The sequence below is a fragment of the Pseudopodoces humilis genome, chromosome 8, assembly GCF_049639895.1.
Source record: "Pseudopodoces humilis isolate 2021_Gansu_Grassland_sample_001 chromosome 8, ASM4963989v1, whole genome shotgun sequence".
Taxonomy (NCBI): domain Eukaryota; kingdom Metazoa; phylum Chordata; class Aves; order Passeriformes; family Paridae; genus Pseudopodoces; species Pseudopodoces humilis.
The window spans coordinates 25,916,545-25,939,641 of record NC_142207.1 but is presented as its reverse complement, the minus strand read 5'-3'; the positions used below and the strand labels follow the sequence as shown (position 1 = coordinate 25,939,641).

General features: G+C 45.8%; 1 protein-coding gene and 1 long non-coding RNA gene across 6 annotated transcripts in view; both read right to left on the bottom strand.

Moving 5' to 3' along the window:
- Nucleotides 1–15,859, bottom strand: part of CREB1 (cAMP responsive element binding protein 1) — a 40,118-nt gene extending 24,259 nt beyond the window's left edge. Inside the window, exons 1-3 of one of the 5 annotated variants that reach the window (XM_014249368.2) lie at nt 15,584–15,858; nt 9,140–9,337; nt 8,861–8,965 (exon numbers count right to left, since the gene is read on the bottom strand). The gene's annotated coding sequence lies outside the window, so the exon portion shown is untranslated. Of the gene's footprint in view, nt 1–8,860; nt 9,338–15,583 lie in introns of all 5 variants that reach the window. The other 4 variants (XM_088058964.1, XM_088058965.1, XM_088058963.1 and 1 more) reach the window with 4 other exon arrangements.
- Nucleotides 15,860–16,343: 484 nt separating this feature from the next.
- LOC148183860 (uncharacterized) lies at nt 16,344–21,164 on the bottom strand. The gene is made up of 3 exons (XR_015773098.1): nt 20,898–21,164; nt 16,708–16,856; nt 16,344–16,628 (listed from the first exon to the last, which is right to left on the bottom strand). It is a non-coding gene; the product is annotated as an uncharacterized LOC148183860 (long non-coding RNA).
- Between the last annotated feature and the right edge of the window lie 1,933 nt (nt 21,165–23,097).

Genomic DNA, 23,097 nt, shown 5'->3' with positions numbered 1-23,097 from the left:
CTTTCTGTTCTTGTGGGTTCCACCACCTCCTTTTATTTCACCTGCCCTCTTCACAGCGGCCCACCCTGCTACCTGGCACTGATTTCCCCAGCAGGCACCACACCAGGACTTCACACCTGAAGACAGGGATCTGAAAAGTGTCCTAGTGGGAAATAAGTCTCCAGAGCATGGACAGCATATGGGAGCCAAGGGAGCACACTTCTCATATTTCCTTGCTTCCAGGCTACTTTCCAACTTGTCAGGAGAGGACACCCACATGCACATACTTAAAGAAAAGATTAGTAACTGCAGTATTGAACCAAGTATTCTATATGAAATTAACTGAAAACAGCAGCTATTAATAACCAGAGTTGGAAAACTAAGGACTGCTTGCCTAAAACATCCTGGGTATGAACTTTGAACACCAGAAAGCTGATGGGACTACCTGGTTAGAGATGGTTTAACTCATGACTTTTGTAGCACACAGCTTTCTTCATTAGTCCAAAAGTGGCAGCAGTATTATATTTGCTAATGTTTTCTATTAATAACTTACTTACTAATGATCTCAAACTCTGGAAGTGAAGAGTCAAAGAGAGAAACATTCAGCTCAAAGATTGGTATTTATTTTAGCTAAATCAAGACTGGGAGAAAGGAGTTCAGCAGAGGATAACTAACTGTCCCAGATGAACTTACACCATGGCCACAGAAGACAGATGCAACTAAAACCAAATAGTTGCAGAACGCAACTTAACTACAAACAGTGCAGAAAAATGCAAATAAACCTGTCTCCTTACTTGCATTAGCCTGGAAGGGGCACTTAGGTAAGGACTACTGCAGAGAGATCACTTCAGATTTCTGACATTTCTGACAAGAAAAGCTAGAAAGTTAGACTGCAACAATAATAAGAAACAGGGTAATCTTTAACTACTGTATTTGTGTAGCTGGACCCTATATATCAGCTGGATTGCAGTGCAGAGGCTGGGAACCCATATTAAAAATGGGTTCTGTGAAATTTGGGCATTCAGAGAAAGCAAGTACTTGGAGGAGTGAAAACCTGTTTTATGAAGAGACTAGACAGATTTTTATTATTTATCCAAGAAAGGAGAAAAAATATTCAAAACCTAGAAAATAAATTATTAACAGGGTAAGTAAACTAGAAATATGGACTGTATGATTATAAAACCAGAAAAGCTTAAAGATGTCAAATTTTAAAGTATAAAAATGAAAAATAAAAAAATCTATTAAAAAGTTACGAACATTGATACTTCGTGTACTGCATAAATGGAGCAATGATGCTACTGATGATACGAAATTTATTAGGACTTAAATATGGGTTAGACATGCACTGGGGTAAAAGGAATATCCAAGAATATGTTGAATTAGTAGTTTTGTCATACCAAAAAAAGTGCTGAACAAAAAGGAAGATAAAAACCTAATGAGCTGGGATTTAAACTGATTTCTGATCTTTAAAAATTCAAAATGTTTTTATGAGGGGGGAAGATTATATCCCATGTAATTTTTGCAGGTTCCAGTAGTCTTTTGAGGTACCTACTCATCTTTACTATCTTGAAGCCAGGATGCTGAACAAAGTGCTACAGGTAATGCTAACTCCTATAATCCCTGTTAATTAAGTGAGCATCAGTACTGTGTATTCAGAGCACAGGCTGTTAGTTACCACCCCTCCCACCTCCCTAGAGTCAAGATAAAACAGAATTGTTTTCCAACAGCTCTCATCTTCTTCACTCTTTACTATCCTCCCCTTAGTACATCTGTGGTCTGTCTACTCTATTTTGCTTCCCTACATCTTTTTCTATCTCTAGTCTGATTTACCCCCATGAATTTTAGCATATCTCCTAAAGATTAGGCTCTGCTCCTTGGTCTCCCCTTGCTCATACAAGCCACGGAGCTTTCCTACTCTGCAGACAGGCTGCTTTTTGTCTCCCAAGGCAGACTGAACAAAAGAAAGGTGGAGATCCATTCCCAAGCACCATGAAATCCAAGGACCAAAGTACCACACTGTGGCTGCTAGAGCCAGATAAAACTTCCTATCCATTTTCATATGCAAAAGTCCTTAATACCCCAAAGCTTTCTCGGCTTTTCAGCTGGACAGTTGGCACAGTAAAACACGGCACCTCTCCTCGCAAGCCTTTGTCTTCTCTCTTTATTAGCTTTGTGGTAGCAATTCACTGGCAGAAGTTCAAGCTTACACTGACAGTTACTGCCCATAGGACATTGCTGCACCTCCAGGAAACACGGTTCACTTTATGCCTCAGAAGTACTGTCACACCTGCTGCCCAGCAAGCACAGCTTCACCAGGTGACACGCTGTGAGGAATCTTCCTCTGACTTCTGGATTTGTTTAATTGAAGTATACACACAGATTTTGAAGGAAATCAACTGTCTCCAGAAACAGTGCAGAGCAGAGACTCAACAGACTCATGCCCATTCTGAGCCTGACTTGCACGACACCCAGTCATCTGCTCACCCAACACCTTCAGAGACCACTCTACTGCCACATGAGGCTCCTGATCCAGGGAAATATGCAGCCACCCAGCTGCTCATGGCAGTGAAGGACGAGAGCAGCTGAGGGAAGGGAAATTGAGGCAATGCCTGTTTCTAAAGCCCTGTATTCACAGCAGGTGTACTAGTACAATTGTTCAGGAAGCAAGCACATCTCCAGTATCCAAAGTTCAGGAGTTTGACTTATTCCATATTTAATGCATGTGGCTTTATAAAGCCACCAATCCACCATGAAAGGACTGAGAGGACCATCAAACACCACTCTGGTACACAATTGTTTTCATGTTTCTGGGAATGTTGACCTGCAATCTGTAAACATTCCCACTGTCACCTTGCAGCCCTTTCAGCCACAACTCAACAGCCACTTTATGAACTCCATTCAGTGACTCCAAGACTGAAAATGTTCAGAGAAAAATCATTTTATTTACAGCTAACACATGGGACTTCAAATAACCAGTAATAAATACTTAACAGGACAAGACAGGCCCATAATTATCTCTCTTTGCCACTAATGACTATAGTGGGTTGGCAGAAGAATTGCAATTTATACCACAGTTTCTTTTGTCATCCCAAGCTGGCACTGTCACTGCTCCTGGGTATTTGCTCCCTGTGTCTTCTCCCTTGGGTGACCAGTCTGTGCATCATACTGTGAACACAACGTATGTTTGCTGCTTAATCTGAAATCTATCTTTTATCACTTCACAGAATGGGTTCTCCACAAAGCCATTTGATGATCACACCAGCTTCTGGGTCAGGGAAGCCCAAAGGCTGGGCAAACCAAGTAGAAGTGGAAATAAAAGAATGGCAGCAACAATCAATGCCACTAAAAATGCCAAAAATGAAGAAGAGTCTTCTGATCGTGTTCTGCAAATAATCTGCAATAAATCAATCTGCCAGGCAAACTGAAGAATAAAAAGCTGGAAAAGCTCCTCTTGTCACTGAAGTTAAAGTATTTCGTCTTGAACACACAAGAAAAATTTAATCTCACTGTCAAAATATCTTGCACAAAGCAGAGTCATTCTATCAACGGAATGTAATATCTGTAGTCCCACCCTCTGTCTCCATCAATGTGACACTCAGAGCAGTGTCTAAAAACTCTCTGCTGACTTAATACAGCCTGTAACAGCCACTGCAAGAGATGTGAACAAGGTAGTATTTTCATAAAGGACACAGAAGAAATGTAACCAGGACTCTTAATTAAAATTAACAAACTTTCCTGGCTCACAACTTTTTCAACGTAACTTTTGTTACATTTCTAAAGTCAGTGAAAATTTCTCACACTTACCAGATTTAGATATATGAATGGTAAAAGTATTGGAAATTATTTGTGTTGCATGCTCAATCTCCGTTTCACTAAAGAAAATAAGAAAATGCAGTGGCAGATTTTAAAACAAGGGCAGAAGACCAAAAATGTAATCTCAGAGCTACAGTGTTGAGCACCCAAACCAGCAATCTCCTCTAGATTTTGCTCCCTGTTTGCATAACTCAAGAAAGCTGACATTTACCAGGCAGATGGTGAATCAGGTAAGGTGTATGAGAGAAAGTTGCTTGAACTCTCCTCACTGCTGTATCCTCCTGATTTGACTCTATACTCCTGGCATTGTACTAGAAACTGGTGTTTCTGCCTTCAAGCTTTTTAAAAGGAAAAAAGGCTCTGCCAGCTATTAACTGCAATTAGTTTCTTGTATCATAAGTTACATGAATAAATACAAAAGCATCCAGCAAGTATTTGGTACACACACATAATTTAATTCAAGTTTAACCCATACTGCCTTTTTTGTTCAATATGAATTATAAATAAATAAATATAACTCCCATCCCTTTTTATTAATCTTATCTAAGATAAGATAATAGATGGGACAGGTCTTATGTGAATACATGAGCAGAGCCCAGTAGAAGCACCCAAGGGGAGACACCAGAGCAAGCATTTCCTAAGGCATTAACAGTGAAAAGCAAACAAATGACTCTCCACTGTCTTATCCCCTTCCCATTCAGAAATGCCCCCAAAATACTGCCAGACTTCACTTAGACAAAACAAAATGTCAAAACAAATCCCAGGAAGGTTGCAAAGTCATTAGGTAACTATTATTATTATTGAAAACAATCCATAAATATGTTCTATTTATAAATGCTCTGTGGTCCTATTAAAGGCACTTAGGGTATTAAAAGACTAATTCACATGCTCTAAGTCTGTGTTCCTCAACATGTAGAATAGAATTGTGATAACTACAAACACCCTTATTAGTGCAGTAAAAAAATCCAAAACCCACTGGAAGATAGCTGCAAACTGAATTTTAGAGAAGCAAGACATTTTTAAGAATGTCCTGGCCAAAATATTTGATGTATTCATGGAGACTTCTGAGAACTCTGCCCATTTTGTCATTCTTAACACATTCATTGCCAATATAATATTTATGCATTTCAGTTACTTACAAACTGACTGCACTTTACTACAGCTTACCATCTGTTCTCCGGCTTTATTTTTAGAACATAAAACTCACCTAATTTTCAATCTATGAAGATTTCTTTTAATTCCTACCAATTGTAAAAGCTTTCCTTTCTCAAAAATGAAATGGCATGAAATTGCCAAAATACACTTTTCTTTTCTCCCAGTGACTGCTGAAAGTACAGTGGCTCACCTCATCAACTTAGCTGCTGGTTACTTAATAAAATCCATCACAACATTGTATCTGAACGGTATCATTGGCAGACATCTTTAATGCAATATAAAATACAGGCCCCAAGTGATTTTTTTATCATGCTGTTGGGGAGCTAATGCTCCTGCTGAATACACCACAACTCCAGGAACAGGCTCTTTGCAATTGGTACGGGCCCAGCAAGTGAATAATCAGCACAGCCACTTGTGACGAACTTTAATTTCTGGCCCTAATCAAATTCTGATTTCACCTTTGACTTTAACAGCTGTGGGTGGAGAAGTGAGGGATACACAATTCCATGGGATTTGAAGGTGACCTCAGCCCAAATGAGGGCAGCTACCTGAAGCCAGCCACTCCTCCTATGTGCCCTTCTCACTCCAGTGCTGAACTGTGACCGCACACCAGTCTGATGGCAGCTTTTATTTAAAAAGGATGACATGATTACATCCATACTATGACAAGTGAGGTAGTTCTGCTGAGCCCACGGTGAAAGCTTGCTGGATGGATACAGCACCCATCTAAGAGCCTATTAATGCAGCCTGGCCCCAGGCAACAGGAGTACAGGTGGGTACAATAAAGTAACACTGCTTCTGCTAAGGAGGCCCTGTGCCTGAGCTAGTACACCCTGCTCTTAGCACGGGCTGACAGCTCGGGCTCAGCACCACACTGGAGAAGCTCTACAATCCCTCTAAGGAGGCAGGTTGTACCTGGCTGGCACAGTGAGCAATGCAGAAACTGTTCTCTCCTACCACCCAGATATCTAGATATGACAAGTAAATAATTTACCCTGCTGTACTGGTCAACCAGCAGAACATTTTGAGCCACTTCCTTGCACAGCAAACACTGGCATGTGAAGGTGTTCCAGAAGAAGAGCTAAGGCAGCCCAGAGTGACAGAAAGGAGTGCTAATTCTGCAAGTGGTCAGAGACCGTCTCCTTTCCAACTAACAGGGAGAAAAGAGGACTGTCACTACAATAATTACAGAAGTATCTCAGAGCAGAAAATGATGCCAAGTTAGCAAGGCTAAGATCCATCTAAAAGAAGGTGCACGTGTTCCCTTTTTCCACTGGGTAGAGCTGTCAGAACTTGAGATTTCCACCTGACCTGCCAGAGTCATTCAGATGAATATTATCTTTGTTCTCCTCCATATGTATTTCTATATTTTATGGTCTTTTACTGCCTCACCATACATTCTGGCAGAATAAGAACTACCTAAATGCTGCATGACATATTTTTGACAACCTTTTGATTTGTTGTAAGGATCTCTGTCCATTTGCCAAGCAACCTTTAAACATTCCAGGTCTGAGGCATCAGCTGGAAGAACGGTTGCAATTCCAAGCCTGGGGCAGCCTGCAAGTATGTAGGGAGAGTCTCTACATATTTTTATTAAATAAAGGGTTATCTCTGAGGTGAAGGAACTACTGAAACTTGTTTCCAGCAATCAGCTACAGGAGTGATGACTGACTGCTCAGCAGAGTCACTCTCCTAAAGTAGAGAACTAAGATGTTGTTAGGACAAGGGTATTTAATATAGGACTGCCTCCTGCACAGGCTGTGCTCTATAGATGTGCTAGGGAAATCCACAGGCTCGGTCACTAGGTCTGTGACAAACACTTATGCAAGCAAAGCTAAAGCTACTTTGAAGCTATACAGCTCACCCAGCTCTCTTTTGGTGCTCTGAGCAGGTCATGAACAACTTAAAAAAAGACACAAATAAAAGCATTACACAGAGCATTACACAGGCCTACACCAGTGGTTAATGTGAGTGCTCCAAGCCCAAGGGTCAAAAATACAGTATGTAGTAATCTCAGACCTGTAAGAGAAAAAGGAATCACCTCCATACAGGTGTTTCCTTAATAGTATTAATTTAAATTAATACCAGGTATGATTTAATGGAATAATGTGATAAACCAGAGAACCACATAAACATGTTTATTATTACCTGAAATCTCTTTATTCCAAATAAATGTTTTCAGAGTCTCTGTTACAGTGTGAAAATATTAATAGACACATGTAATTTATCAGAATAGATACTATAAGACTGGACCAAAGGCTCTTAGAGATCACACTGATTAAATATGACATTCTAAAGCAATATGAATGTAAATTTACATTTCTGAAACACAAATCTTCTGGGAAGTCCCAGGTATTCAGGAGACTTTCCTGTTAATAAAGTAAACGTTTCCTTTTCCACCCTGTAATGAAGGAGAGCAACTGTCAGTATTTAGAGTTCTTCGTATGGTTTCAAATGTTAAATTAGAGACCTGAATTTTATAATCCATCTGTAATAATAATAATAACAATAATAATAATAACAATAATAATAATAATAACAATAATAACAATAATAATGCTGAGGTTTAAATAATGTAGGTCACCTCAGCAAAATACTGCACACTGAAAAGGGTCAGATAATGGAATCCCAAAGTGACGCGTATTGCACTTGCTTTCACACCATTCTTCTGTTTCAGAGAATATCAAATCAGTTGGGGAACTTAGGGCAAGCAAGTTTCAGGTATTTATAAGCTGCACAGTTATGCTCTACTTGAGAATTTTAGGTAGAATTTGTGTCTGCTGAGGTTTTGTCTGTTGGTGAGAAGGGACAGTTCCATGGCTAATGTTTCTAATCTACTTCTGAATGTCAGTGACCAAAGCATCAACTCATAAAAAATGTTACTTCAGATATTTATGCTGCAAGCTTGACAGACATGAAGTATTTAAACAAACACTACTCATTCTGATTGATACTTGGAAAATATGTGGTATTTTTAGAGTTCAACCCATAGTATAAAAGCATGAAGTTATATAACTTAGTAAATATTAGAAAGTCTTGTTTTAAAAAAACTGGAACACCTCTAACGAGTTCAGAAAGAAAACACAACAAAATGGATGTTTCAGACCAATACTTTCACTATTTTATTATTAAGTATCTTTAGAAATGGTCACCTGAAAGTAAGACCGAGTTATTCATACAACGCTGACAATTACCAAATATCAAGTCAGATCTCTGAAAAAAAAAAATAGAAATAACCTGTATTCTCAAAAGCAACATAGTTTTGGGGTTTTTTTCCCCTCTTATGATTTAACAGCTTTGTTTCATTTTTAACAGGCAGTGTAAAACATTTTTTGCTTTCCTTCCAGGAAGAGAAAACCTTTGAATTCTTTCTGAGGCTGGAGTGCTAGAGTAGACTATGCCCAAGTATGCCCAAGAAAAACAGCACTTCCTTACAAACCTTGCCCTTGTCAATTTCTGTGCATCCTATTCACAAAACTAATTGCAACACTAAAACCAAAATATCTAGGTCTTAAACCACAGCTTAGACTTGGAAATATTTTTAAATCCTAAAATTGCTCTGGCTTTACTAGTTTTATTGAAAACATTGTTGCTTGGTCAATTAGCACTAGTTTTGAAGCACCATCAGACTATGCTGCTTAATGCACCAAAATTAAACCCAGCCTCTCTCTATAAACCAACTGAAATGCAATAGTGATGAAACTTTATAGCAAAATAATTCTGACTAACATTATCAACCAAGGGATTCTAGTTTATTTTTCATGTACTTTTTAAATTTGCCTTGGAAGTGCAGGAGGGCCTTTTAAAGAATGATCACATATATGCCTGCCAGGCAGATCTACTCCACAAAAGCATCATCTCCAAAGAAAGAGTAATGTTTCTCAAATTAACTGGAGTTTAAGACCTCCATTACCTGTGAGCAACGTGGCTGTCCCCATGGAACAAATCACGTGGGGTGTGATTTGCTGGTAATGCTGAAGGTCTGCAATGACCGGAGTAAGCAATGGGAACTTACAAGCTGACGTACCAGAAAGGGCAAGAGAAAGAAATAGAATCCATGTTTTACATCAATGTGTTGCACACTAAAGAAAATCTCCATTTTGCTTTCTGCAACTACAGTCTTGCAAGCATTTCTGCTGGCAGCACTGCCAGCTCAGGCTCTGGTTTCTTCTAAATTTTTTCTTTCTTATACCTTTACACTTGTCTGTGAAGGTGTCTAGTAAATGGAACTGGGCAACCAATTTGCACTACAGACAAGGAAACACAACTAATTTCAAGCCTGGAGCAGTTCTCTGATCCAGTTCACAGGCAGTCGTACTGGTGCTACTGGCACAGGAACAGGAGCAGGAACAGGGAAGGTGGAGCAGAGTCTACCCTGCTGCAGCCAGGCCTGTCAATGAAAGCAAAGTAGATCAAATCATGAGTACAGGTGTCACAAGACTGTGGCAAGCCAACAAAGATACTGAAAAAAACACCTCTATTCTATAATTTGATTACTGTTGTGATGACTCTGGTTAAGAGTGGGAGGCTGGAAACAGGATGAGTATTTTTTTATATAATCAGCATTAGCTTTCTGAGGACTGAAATGTGATTTTCAAACAGCCACATTACTAACAAAGCAGCTATCTGCAGCAGGTAACATACTTTTTCCTCTCCCCAGTCCAGGGTAATGTGCGCTGGTTACACATGCCACATTAACTTTACACTACAACTTCCAGGCCAGTAGTTTCAGCCACCATTAATTATTTTACAATCCGGAAGTCAGGCCAAGGCACTTATCAGTTTGTAGCAACAGTGACACTAGAGTGAGACACCACAGCCAGCTCACTGCCCAGGTGCCTTGGGCCAACTGACAGGATGTGCACGTAATTGCTGGACCCGGACCCCTTCTGGAGCTTCATATTTCAACTAGGGCTTCATTAAAAATATCTTATATATAATTCCACCCTGTTGACTGGGCTCTCCATAGTGAAAGGTACCTAAGAGGTACACTGACCTAACCTCTTGAGAAGACTGAACTCTGCCTCTGATAAGGAGCAGTTAGCTCAGTCACACAGGTGTCACCAGGCTTTTAAAACAAGGAAATTTCCCTAGTTTGGTTTGTTGTTGCTATTGTTTATTTTTTGACTTACTGCATTCTTAGTTTTCCTAGCTGCAAAGACAAACTCATGTAGCTGATTGCTATGGACAGAGTCCAACTCTTCCTTCTTTCACTCTAAGTCATGGATATGCTGCCATTCCCCAAGATGGGTCTGCTGACACAGCTCTCTGCTGCTGAAGGGAGAAAGCTGTGACCCCCTCCTTCCCTCCCCTACTGTCATTGCAAATCTGCACTGGTGCTTGTGCTAACAGCATCTCAATCACCAGGCAATTCAGCTCACTCATGCAGGAGAAAATGATCTACTAAAAAGGACAGTTCTGTCCTGGGTTAGTGATTTGAAATGGCTTATTACATTTTATATATAGTCAACACTACAGACAATGTAAAGGGACGGTCCAGCACCAGGAGGGAGAGGGCAAGAGGTCTGTCACCTGAGAGCCAGACAGTTGTATCAGCTCAGACAAAACCACAGCAACAGATTACTTCTGTTGGTTACACAGTACCCTTCTTCACACATTCCCTCCCTTTTTGTCTCCCAGATTTTTCCTATCATCACAATAAGAAAATGTGGATGAGTTTCACAAAGAGGGAAGGGGTCCCACACCTACAGTAATGCCCTAGGGTTTGTTTTTTTTTCAAGAGAAAGAAAGCTCACTACAATCCAGAAAGGTGCAAATGTACAAATCCTGCTCATATTGCATGCTACTTGGAGCAATGGACAGGCACCAGTGGATTTTGAGGCCAGGCCAGCTACACACAGCCAGATGATGTGTCATCAGAAAAAACAGGCAAGAAAATAATGCTTCCCATCCATTATTTAATGGCGTATAAAAGATAATGAGAGAGATTTTACAGATGAGAAGATGTTTTGACATTCAAGCCCCAGGAAAGGTACAAGGAAAAGTAAAATCCAATTGATACTGGAAAAGCATAGAGAATCAGACATTTAGGGTAGCACCTATAAAAAAAGTGCACATAATATTGGACCCAAAATGTCACAGGAGGTTGCCGTTTTGGAAGAGATGGTTAAAATATTGCAGCAAAGAGCTGCAGTGAACAGCCACAGACAAATTCACAATGTGAAGAATAAAAAAAAAAGGAAGTAAAGGATGTGCACAGAGAATTTGCTAAAAAAACATACACAAAAGGCATTTAAGACAAGTAAATAAGCAGCACAACAAATCAGTTTAATACATGATATTGAAGTTTGGGAACAGTTGTTGCTTATGTTCATTTGCTCATGGTTACCACATGTAAGAACTCAGACTTAGCTGAATGATCCAGCTCTGTGGCAAGAAGAAAACTCTAGCAGGATCTATGCCATCCAGCTTAGTTATAAATACAGCAATAATTTAAAAATTTTTACATAGGCTGCGTTTTCTTATTTAGCAGCAGAGCTGCTTGAGCTGCCTTTATCTCCCTGCTCATTCCAGCCCCATCCCTTCCCCTGATTACACTGGTACTGCAGCATCAGGGAAAGGAATGATCCACATGAAAATGAACCAGGCTCCACACCTCTCAAACAGCTGGATCATTTCCCCACGCAGTAGCCCAAGCATTTGCGTAAGTGCAATGGAAAAGACATGGAAGATGCTTTGGCCAGTATTACTACCCAAAAATGCTATGAGGAGCTATGGTTCCAGCTCATCAGCCAGTAGATAAGCTTAAAGAATTCCTGGATTTCTTAGGCTACGTGCTCTTTTGTAAGTTTAGAAATCTATCTGAAAAAGCTTCTGCCTAAAGAAGAAAATACAACCCAGCTTTAGTTCTGCCATGTGCATGGAAAAGGAGTTTTCCTGATTTCCTCATTGACTAAACAGACTATCACTGTACACTTAGAAGATCAGAGATTTTCACAAATCACTTTAACTATCCCCTCCAAAAACTGTGCAAGCATCAAAGATAGAGATTTTTATTTCAGTTTCCTGCACTAAGGTAGCTTCAAAACAGTTCACTGCAAGGCTTCCTGCAACTGTGTCTCAAGTAGCCAGGGCAGTCTCCCATCAGAGAACATCTGAAAAGTAACAAAATCCAGAACAGCAATTGGCAGGACTCTCTTACCTTCAGAACTATTTTTCCATCTTTCACCTAATGGTCTTTTTTTTTTTTTCCACAAAGTATCAACTCTTTTTAACAAATCTCAGGACAAAAACAGGAATGCTTATTCTCTTAGGATAATATCCTGTACCTCTCTGCACTCCACTCAAAAATCACTGCAAGTACTACCAAGTATCAGCGCTTCTCTAAACTTGTGCGTATGTACATATTTTACGTAAACCATATACATGTATCCAAACAGGAACATGCTTCCTCCAAATTCTTTATCCTCTCGTCTTAAAGTGGCTCTTCCAACACTGAGTTTTCTTTTTTTGCACTTGACACATAATACTATAAATCCAGCACTGCCAGACAAAAACAGCAGCAGAGAACCCTTGGCTGTTTTTGAGTGCTTTTTTTACCTGAAAGGCCAACTAGAGCCAGGCACATTTTCACCTCCTGCGCAGCTGAAAAGGCTGTTTTAGAAATCTGGAAAGCTGGAAGGTGTTGTATCCATTCTCACTCACCTTTTTAATTGCAGTACAATAAAGTGATCAAAAAGCTTTGAAGAACAAAATAGGTATCAATGCTTTCATGCTGGGGGATGTACATAGATCATTAATGGCAGGCTGCTCAGGTTTTCCTAATCACTACAAAATATGATCTCACAGGCTACAGATGAGGCAACACAATTTCTGATTCAGTTAAAAAAAAAATAAAAAATAAAATCACTGCCTTGTCATGAACTTCAGCTGTATGCAGGTAAGGTACCAGGGAACTCAAACTGAATTGGGTAGATCTGTAGATGAGGACTGCTGTCACGTCCCATGAAACTAACTTTAGTTAGATTAGTGGCAGAAAGCTAACACGGCCTTCTCTCTGCACCAAGGCCTTGAGAAGTGTGACATGAGTAACTGATCTCCACTTGCTTCCAGAGATCCAAAAATAGAGGTGAAGTGTGAATATCCCATTTGTTTCAAAATGGTGCCAACAGAAATTCCGAGTTGGGGCCTTGTCTTCTATCAAAATACGCACCTACAGAGCTGCAGCTGCACTTAGGCAATAAGAGGCTGCCTCTTAATGCAGCAGAACAGCTACTCTGCAGAGTAAGATCTACAGATTTTGTATAGCAATGGCTGTGCTGGTGCAGGTTTCCAAGAAAAAGCCAGATTGATGACTTGACATGAGATGTTTTTGAATCTTCTGTATCAGCAAACCCCTCTCCTCCTTCCAGACCCTTGGGGTGTTTTTTGTGTTGGATTTTTTAATGTTTGACTGGTTCTTTATTTTTTTTTTACCCAGATTAGTAGACACACCTATCACCAAACATATGAGAAAAAAACTGATTAGATGCAGACCATTCAGTGCAGATACAAACACCATATTTAGAGTACAAATCTGAATACTGGTGTTCTCTCAATTAAATGAAAGCATTAAAAATGATTACACTCTTCTTTAGTACATGCAACAATTTCATTTTAGGTCTGCTGTAAGTGGTGCTTAGCAAATACACAAGCACCTCTCTGTTCCCTTTTCTCTCTGACCTGTGAGGGGACAAAGCTTGTGAGGAAATGCAGAGATCTGTGTTTGAAAATATGGATCTGAGAGTCTTTCACTCTATTATGAAATAGAATAAAATAAAATGCTTTTTTTCTAAAACCAGCAAGGATTTTCTGTCCCATTTTTGTATTTAAAATGTAGTGCGTATTCCATCAAACGAAGAATGAATGAAATACACCAACAATTACACTCTCTTTAATCACTATCAGCAGCTACATTTCTTACTGAATGTCTATTAATCAATTAAAAGTTTAGAAACCCTCTTCTCATGTTGGTATTACACAGTGAAGTGATGTAGAGCATCTTTGGCCTTCATCTCAAAAGATGTGGTGGAAGTGAAAGAAAACAAAGTCACATACAAGGAAGTATACATGTGAATCACAAATATCCATTTTGAACAAAACCTATTTCAGTGGCTTCGTATTTTACTGTATAAATCCACATTTGTTGATACAAGGAAGAAAGGATGCAAGTAGTCTCATCATTCCTATATTCTAAAATAGTGTTTAGTGATGGTCACAAAGGGACTAAACAGAGATACATGATATTTCTAAGAAGTCTCTGGTCTTTTATTTAAGAAATAGGAAGCACATTCCTAACCCCAGGGGGAAAAAAAAAAAAAAGAAAAAAAAAAGACAGGTGTTATTCTAGAAGCAGATTGTGAGCAGGCATTCCAATATTTAGGAGGAAGACACAAAAATTTAAAAATTGTTTCATGAACAAAAATCATATCGCCATTATTTAAAACTTTTTATCTTTGTATTCATTTAAGAGGTGTAACAATCTTTGCTTAAAAAGTTTTTGAAGTCTGCCACGTTGTTTTTGCTTACTACTGTAACACAAAATTGCAGATATCCAGGATTTGAACGTAGAACAAAGTCAAAACACTGCCTTCTATTCTAGGCAAGAAAAGAGGAAAAAAAAAGCCCCCCAGCTGCAGCAAGGCAAGGCTGGTGTAAGGCGGAAAAAGGCATTTGAGCTGACATTTGTTATAAAAGCTGGGATAGAGGTCAAATCCTGTTCGCTGTGCAGCACCCAAGTCTGTGGAAAACTGGCAAAAGCAAATCCCAAACCGAGATTTACCAGCCGCAGTCTGGCTCAAGTTCACTTTGGGTTAAAAATACTACCAGGGGAGAAGCAGCGCGGCAAGAGGGAACCGTATCCCTGTTACGTGACCTGCGCGCCGGGCTCGGGCTCTGCCCGCGGGTCCCGCCCGGAGCGCGGTGTTGGGTGACCGGCACCGCCGCCCGGCGCGGCCTCCCGGAGACGGAGTAACAGCGAACCACCAGACCAAGCGCTGCCCCGGCTTCCGAGCACAGATTTTATTAAAAGCTTCTCGTTACAGAGCCGGGCAGCGCCCCACGCATTCGTGTCCATCACGGCGGGAGTCTGTTTGTTTATCCGTACAGCACGCTCGGGGCGCCGGGGAAGCGGAACTCCGGCGGGCGCGGGGGGCCGCGGCGGCCCCGCGGGAGGGTCCCCGGAGCCCGGCGGGGCCGGGGGACGGCAGCGGGGGAGCGAGAGCAGGAGCGCACACGGCGGGGCGGGGAGGGGGCGCGGGCGGGAGCGCGGCCGCCCCCCGCCGCCGCCGCTCCCCCCCGTCGTCGTCCTCCGCCGCCTCCTCCGGGGGCCGGGGGGCGCGGTGCCCCTTCCCCGCCGCACTGAGCGCCGCCGCTGGCTGCCGACAGAGCCGCCGCCGCCCGGCTGTGGCGGGCACCGCCGGGCCCGCTCCCATCCGCCATTATCCTTTGTTCGCGGCGCGGCGGCGGCGGGGATGTTGCAGGGCCCGGCTCCATCTTTAAGGCGGGCGCCCCTCCCGCGGGCGGTGCGCGGCCGGGCCCCCGTGTCCTGCCGCCCGGCGGCTCCCCTGGTCCCCGCCGGGCTCCATTTCCTTCCCTCCCCCCCGCCCCTGTTTGCTGGGCGCCGTCCTCCTCTTACCGGTTACCAGGCTGCTCCGTCACTGCTTTCGTTCGCGCCTGGGATCTCGCCGCAGTTTTATTCTCTCCCCCACGTAACACACCGCGTCAAACTACACCTCCGCCGCGTCACTCACACACACAGGCGCTCCCAGCCCGGCGACAGGCAGGCAGCGGCCGACTGAGGAGCGCCAGCCAGGGAGCAAGCGCCGAGCGCGCCCGGCCCCGCACGGAAACCGCCGAGCGGTCACGGAAAGCGCCGAGCGCCCGCCAGGCGGCGGGAACGGCCGAGCGCGCCGCCGGCCGCAGCGGAAAGAGCCGAGCGGCCGCGGAAACGAACGAAGCGCCCCGGAGGGGGAGGCGGAAAGAGCCGAGCGGCCCGCGGGAAGGCGCGAGCGGCGCTTCCGCCCCGGGGTGGCCCGCGCGGGAAGCACCGAGCGGGGCTGCAGGGAGGGGAGGGGGGGCGCGCGCTCCCCCCGCCCGCTCCCCCCGCCCCCGCCGTGCGCGCGGCCGAGGCGGCCGGAAACTCGCGAGCGCTCACGGAAGTAGCTGAGGGGAGCTGGAGGTTCGTGTCCGAGCGCCCAGGGTTAGGGTTACACCTAGGGGTGGGGTTCAGAAAACCACAAAGCCCAGAGTTCCAGGGACTGTGCAGCTACAATAGACCTGCCAAAATGAAAAGAAAACTGCCACTAAATAGCTCGTCCATATCTTTTTGCGTTGCAACTGACTCAGCGCTGTCGCTGTTGAACACGAAGAGTGGATTCCATGCAACACCCGAAGGAGATGGTCAGAAAAATCTTTATTATCCGAACTTTTCAGCTTTTTATAGGGTATTGCGCTACAGGTTTAACATGATAGGTGAAGGGAACACCACCTCTCTGTCCCATTGGTGGGACAAGAGAAAACATACCTGTACAGAACTGTTTTGAGAAAAAAGAGTATTTACAGTAATAGTTCTTGTGGTAGAACTGCTCTCAAGAGACTTTCCCTTGGGAACAGATCAGCCACTGACAGGCTGTAAATCTCTCGGAATCAGAAAAATCAGGTCCACATCGCACCCTTTCTTTCTATAAAAAAAAAAAAAAGAAAAAATGAGCAAGATGTTTAATGCCTACTTGTAGCGGGACCATCCGAGTAATCACTCACATCTGCGTCTGTGTCATCACTTGAAGATTCCTCCACTTGATGACTTTCCTCCTGGTCACGGCCTGTGGTTTGCTTGTTGGCTCAGTTCTGCCTTTGTGATTGCAGGTCAGGTCGGACACACTTTGTAGGTACCCAGTGCTCCCCAGTATCTGTGGATACACATGCATACTCACAACCTGAAACCATAAGTTCAAACGGGCCCTCCCACTGCTTGGTGGTTAAATTTTGCACCCGAACTTTTGCTTGGGGCTGATGTGTCTGCCTGAAGCCTGTAAGAAAAGGTGATGGTTCAAGATGACCGGGTTATTTGAATTCTGCAGCACCGTAAGGTGATTTATCGTGTACAAAGCTTTTGCCAATCGACTTTGAGGAGTTTCACCCTGCATTCCCCATTTTTGTTTCTGAAGAACCTGCTTCAGAGTACCATGAGCACGTTCAGCAATGGCTTGGCCAGTTGGAGAATGTGGAATGCCGAATTTGTGTGAAACACCCCACATCTGCATAAACTGCCGCACCTTCTGTGATGTGTATGCCGGGCCATTATCGGTTTTCACAGTAGAAGGTATCCCTAGCACGGCAAAAGCTTGCCTCCAGCCTCCAATGGGTGATAGCACTGCGTGTTTTTTCTCCAGTGTGAGGAGAAGCCCACATTGCAGAGGAGAAAATGTCAATAGACACAAGCACATACTTGACCCTTCTGAATTTGGCAATTTCAATTTTTTTTGGCAATTTTTGATAAATTTCCAAGGCCTTGAGACCTCTAGTGTTTACGCCCACTGGTAAAGGCAGAGCAAGTGCATGACAGTCATCAGAGGAATTGACAATGTCACTAGCCTCAGCTGGAGTCAACTGAAACCCCTTCTGCAATGTACGTGCGTTTTGATGAAAGAATCCATGCAATGCTCTGGCCTGTGCTAGCACATCAGGCACCCAGGCAGAGTTAGCCCACTTTTCAGCCCTAGCATTACCTTCTGCTATGGAACTTAGGAGATTGGCATAGCTTGTACCTTTCTCTTGAACCAAATCTGGAAGGGCAACTACATTTTCTTTTTGGAGGGACCACTGGTTTTCCCAGATGCGTTTGTCCCCACACCCCTGTAAGGGAGGCGTGGAGCACAGTGCGCCCTTCGTCGCAGTGGTCCCCACTAAAAATCTGTCCCGATCCGAACCTCCCAAACTGCCAGTACATCCCAGCCCCAGAGGTTAGCAATCGCCATGGTAACATAAACCCAAACCATAGCCAATTGTCCCTCTGAATTTGTGATCTGCACCGGCTGCTGGCTAATGAAGCATTTGGCCGTTCCACCCAACCCTGCGACAGGTGACTCCACCGGATTCAGAGACCACTGTGGGAACCACGCAGAGAAGACCAGGATGGTGATGTCGGCACCCGTGTCGATCAGACCTTGCGGGTGGATTTCTGTCAGGGTAGCAGCCAGGAGGCACAGGGTACATCACATCTCCGGCCTTTTGTCAGTCAGTGTTTTAGACCAGTGCACCTGAGGTGGTCCAGTTGATCCAAAGCAACCGTCCCCTTGATACCGGCTCACAGCCCTAGAAACTGAGGACTTGAAAGGCACAAGTTGAGCAAGGTATGTTTTCTTGGGAATGGTGAGGGAAGGGGTGGGTGTGGAAACCATAGCAGAAATTTGTCCTGAATAATCAGCATCAATAAGCCCCAGATGCACAATGATACCTTGGAGGGTGGCACTTGACCTTCCCATTAGGAGAGCACTTTTACCCTCCCCCAGGGGTCCATAGGCATCCAAATGAACTCTACGCACTGTACAAGAGTTCAGGACTACTGTTGCTGCTGTGCAGACATCAAGTCCAGCTGAGCCAGAGCTGCTGGCCACAAGCTGGCTGAGTAAGCCCGCATCAGCTTCAGGACCTGGGGAAATGCTTATGTCTGAGCACGTTTCCCCTTCGTGCTCAACTTTGTGTGTCCCTGATCTGGCAAAGGCTGGTCCTTGGCGTCATATTTCACTGTGCAAGCCTCTGCAAATTGGTTTGGCTTTCCACACCAAGCACACAGAAACAACGGAGCTTTCCCTTTCTGCTTCTGTTTCCCCTGCTTTTTGGTGGCTTGTGCTGTTTCCTGCTTCTGCTGCTTACCTTTTGGCCCTTTTGAGGACGCTGGTAAGGCAGTAGCCAAGGCTGCCATCCTGCAATCTGGGGTGCCTATGTTTGCACAAGCCTGAGCCATCTGTGCCACAGATGGGTCACCTGGGAGGGCCTGTATTACTCTCTTACAGTCATCATTGGTATTGCTTCTTGCCAACTGTGTGAGCAGTATGCGCCTCAATTCTGGTTCGTCCACTTGCTTCTCTAAAGAGGCAGAGAGTTTCTCAATAAACTGCATGTATGGCTCCCTTGGTCCCTGGACAATAGTAGCAAACTTTTGCTTTGGAGCAGAAAGCTCTATTGTTGTCATCAGAACTGCAAAACCAGTCTTCTGGCACTGCTCTAACATCAGGAGGTGGAATGTGACCTGGAAAGCAGGGTTAGAGAAATTTCCAATCCCTGTCAAAAGGTCAAGTCCAACCCCAAATCTAGGGTCCTGTTGAGGCAATTGACTATTTTGTCCAGCCACCTCTGTGGTCAGCTGACTCCAATTGTCCTCAAAAATCTCAGATTGAATAGGCTGAAACAACACCTCAGCAAGGTGACTAATATCATATGGTACCAGTGGCTCAGAATTAAGAATGCAAATCATGTGCATTACTTCCTGAGACCCCAGTCCACGCTGTGCAACCTTGTCCCTAATACCCGTCACCGTTTTTGTGGTCAGGGCACGGTGTGTGTTAGGCAGGCCTGTTCCAGGATTTACTTTTATTACAGGAAAAGCCTGAACACCTCCCTGCGAGGTCACAGCATCTCTGTGATCCTGCCCCTTAGACATCACAGGAGCAGAGACAGGCCCCTACCTGGAGCTCGTCTCTCCTGCACCATACTGTCCATTCCTGGCAGAATCTGAAAAATCAAGGAAACTGTGTCCAATGCTTCTAAATCTTTCCATTAGCTCCCAGTCCCCCATCTCCATTGCTTCTTCCTTTACTTCGTCCCAAAATTTCCTGGGATCCCGAAGCCGTACTGTAACCTGACACGGGGATAAAGTCCAGCGTGTACTCAAGTGAGGGCCGTCTCTGTGCCCTGCACTTCGAGCAGACACTCGCCCTGACAATCCAGAGTCACTGCGAGTCCCTATGGTAAACAAAGAAGACTCGTTTGCCCCTGCCCGGTAGCACCAGCAGCCAGGGGGGCGTTCTCTGCCGGCTCCCATGCCGAGCCGGCAGGCGGGGCTCATCGCCGGGGGAAAGGGCGGCGCCGCCTGAGGGCTGCCTCTGCCCCTTCCGGCGCCGCTCGCCGTGCCGGGACAGCCCCGGCCGGGCTGTCAGAAGCGGCGGCACCGCCTCCCTAGGCGGCGCCAGCTTTTGCCGTCCCTGCCGAGCCCGCGCCGGTCGGAGGGGCGGCGTCGCTCCGCCCGCAGTTTGCTCCGCTGGTGCCCTCCGCAGTAAGGTTCGCGCCGCTTGCCCCCACCTCCTTCCCGCGGGGGTTCGCAGCGGCGCCCACTGGGCCGGCCCGGCGCCAGCCGCTGCCTCAGCCGCGCCGCGGCGAGCGGCGCTTTTCCCATCAGCCCCTGCGGCTGCCCCCCGGCGGCGGCAGGCCCCGCATTCCCGCCGTCCCGTGGCGCAGAGCCGCGGGGATCGGCCCCCTGCCCGCGCCGCGGGGCCACTGCGTCCGTGAAGTCCATCAGCGGTCCCACGGCGCCGGTCGTGGCCTGAGCATACGCAGAGGGGCCGGTCCCCGCGGGACTCCGCGGCGCGGATGGGACCCCGCCCCCACCGACCGCGGGGTCCGAGTGCGGAAAAAGGAGCAGGACGCAAACCCCCGAGTTCGTGCACGGCACGGGGAGGGCGTTGAACCACTCCGTTGGCGCTTCCAGTGGTGGGCTGTGTTCCCACCGCGGGGAGCGCCACAGGAATGTTTAGTTCCCCCTCTTCCCGTGGCTTCCCGAACCCCGGGTAGGTCGATCCCCGCCGGGCAGGGAGGGAGGGGCCGCGGTCCGAATCTCCCCCGTCCCCCTCCCCCTTGTCAGACGCCCCTGGGGACTCGAGATAAAGGGGACCTACCCCCACACTCGGATCACTAAAGGATAGGGCAGGGGAAAGGCTCCCGTCTGAACCGACCTGGACCACTCCCACTGCGGTTTCCCGTGTGTCATGGTCCAGGAGAACGTCTTCTGGTTCAGACCAGTCTCCTGGGTCGGAACCGGCGTCTGAGATGGCTCGTGAAGACATTGTGGAGCTGGCGGCTTCTATCACATCCATGAATTGCTCCTTTACCTTCTAGCCAGTTGCTGCAATACCACGGTGAGCGCCGGATGTCGCAGTTGGACACGAAGTAGAAGTGTGGATTCCGTGCAGCACGCGAAGGAGATGGTCAAAAAAGCTTTATTATCCGAACTTTTCAGCTTTTTATAGGGTATTACGCTACAGGTTTAACATGATAGGTAAAGGGAACACCACCTCTCTGTCCCATTGGTGGGACAAAAGAAAACACACTAACCGCAGCTGCACAGAACTGTTTTGAGAAAAATTAGAGTATTTACAATAATAGTCCTTGATCGAGAGCTGCTCTTGAGACTCTCCCTTGGGAACAGATCAGCCACTGACAGGCTGAAACTCTCTCAGACTTACAGAAATCAGGTCCACACAGCACAATCATCTTTTCACTGCCCCACCTTGGGTTAGGGTTATGCCTAGGGTTAGGGTTCCGAAAACCTCAAAGCCCAGAGCTCCAGGAACTGCGCAGCTACAATTGACCTGCCAAACGGAGAAGAAAACTGCCACTAAATAGCTCTCTCCATAAGTTTTTGTTTGGCGACTTACTCAGCCCAAGGCTCTTTTCACTGCTCCACCTAGAGACATGGTTACATCTAACTTACTCCCATCAGGCAGCTGTGCCCCCCTCGCCCCTGTAGCATCACAGAGTCACAGAATCGATTAGGTTGGAAGAGACCTGTGAAATCATCGAGTCTCACCTGTGACTGAACACCACCAGGTCAACTAGACCATAGCGCTAAATGTTTAAGTTCCTTAAACACCTCCAGGGATGGTGACTCTACCACCTCCCTGAGCAGTCCATTCCAATAGATAATCACTCTCTCTGACGAGCTTCTCCCTGATGTCCAACCTAAATCTCCCCAGGATCAGCTTAAGTCCTGTTACTGGCTGCCTGGGAAAGAAATGGACCCTCATCTGGCTACACCCTCCTTTCAGGCTGTTGTTGGGAGCGAGAAGGTCCCCCCAGGCCTCCTTTTCTCCAGGATAGACCCCAGCTCCTTCGGCCACTTCTCAGACAAGTTGTGCTCCAGCCTCTTCACCAGCTCCATTTCCCTTCTCTGGACACACTCCAGCACCTCAAAGCCTTTCCTGAATAGAAAGGCCCAGGACTGGACACAACATTCAAGGAGTGGCCTTATCAGTGTCAAGTACGGGGAGACAATCACTGTCCTGATCCTGCTGGCCACACTATTCTGGATACAAGTCAGGATGCCATTGGCCTCCCTGGTCACCTGGGCTCATGTTCAGCAGCTGTTGACCAGCACCCCAGGAACTTTTCTGCTGAGCTGCTTTCCAGCTGCTCTGCCACAGCTTGTTGAGCTGCATGGGGTTGTCATGACCCAAGTGCAGTACCTGGCACTTGGCCTTGTTGAACCTCATGCCACTTGTCTCACCAGTCCAGCCTGCCCAGATAGCCTTCCTGCCCTCCAGCAGATCAGCACTCTCACCCAACTTGGTGTTGTCTGCTAATTTGCTAATGGTACCATCAACCCCTCACCCAGATCATCAATAAGTATATTGAATTGAACTGGGCCATATGATATCCTTGGGGACACCACTAGTGACAGGATCCCAGCTGGATGCAGCACCATTTACCACCACTCTCTGGGCCCCCCTCTCCAGCCAGTTCTTAGCCCAGTGAAGAGTGCACCTGTCTAAATCATGGGCTGCCAGCTTTTCCAGGAGTATGCCATGGGAGATGGTATCAAAGGACCAGACATGTCCCCACAAACACACTGGTGCCATGGGGGACCTGCTACCTCCAGCTCCACAGGGCTGTATTCCTCCATGGGCACCCCCCTCCCTCTGTGCTCCACTGCTCAGACCCCCTTCCTCAGCCCCCCAGTGTCACCCCAAGACACAACTACTCTTCCCTTTGCAGGCATAGTATGGCAGGTGAGGTGCCATGGATAGACCATGCTGCCCCTCAATGCACCCCATCTCCCTGGTGTCCCCGCTGTGCCCTCCCCCTATGCGGTCCATCAGGTTATTTCTCTAAACTTTCTTCTGCTGCCTTGTTTTTACTCCAGCCTGTGACTCCTGT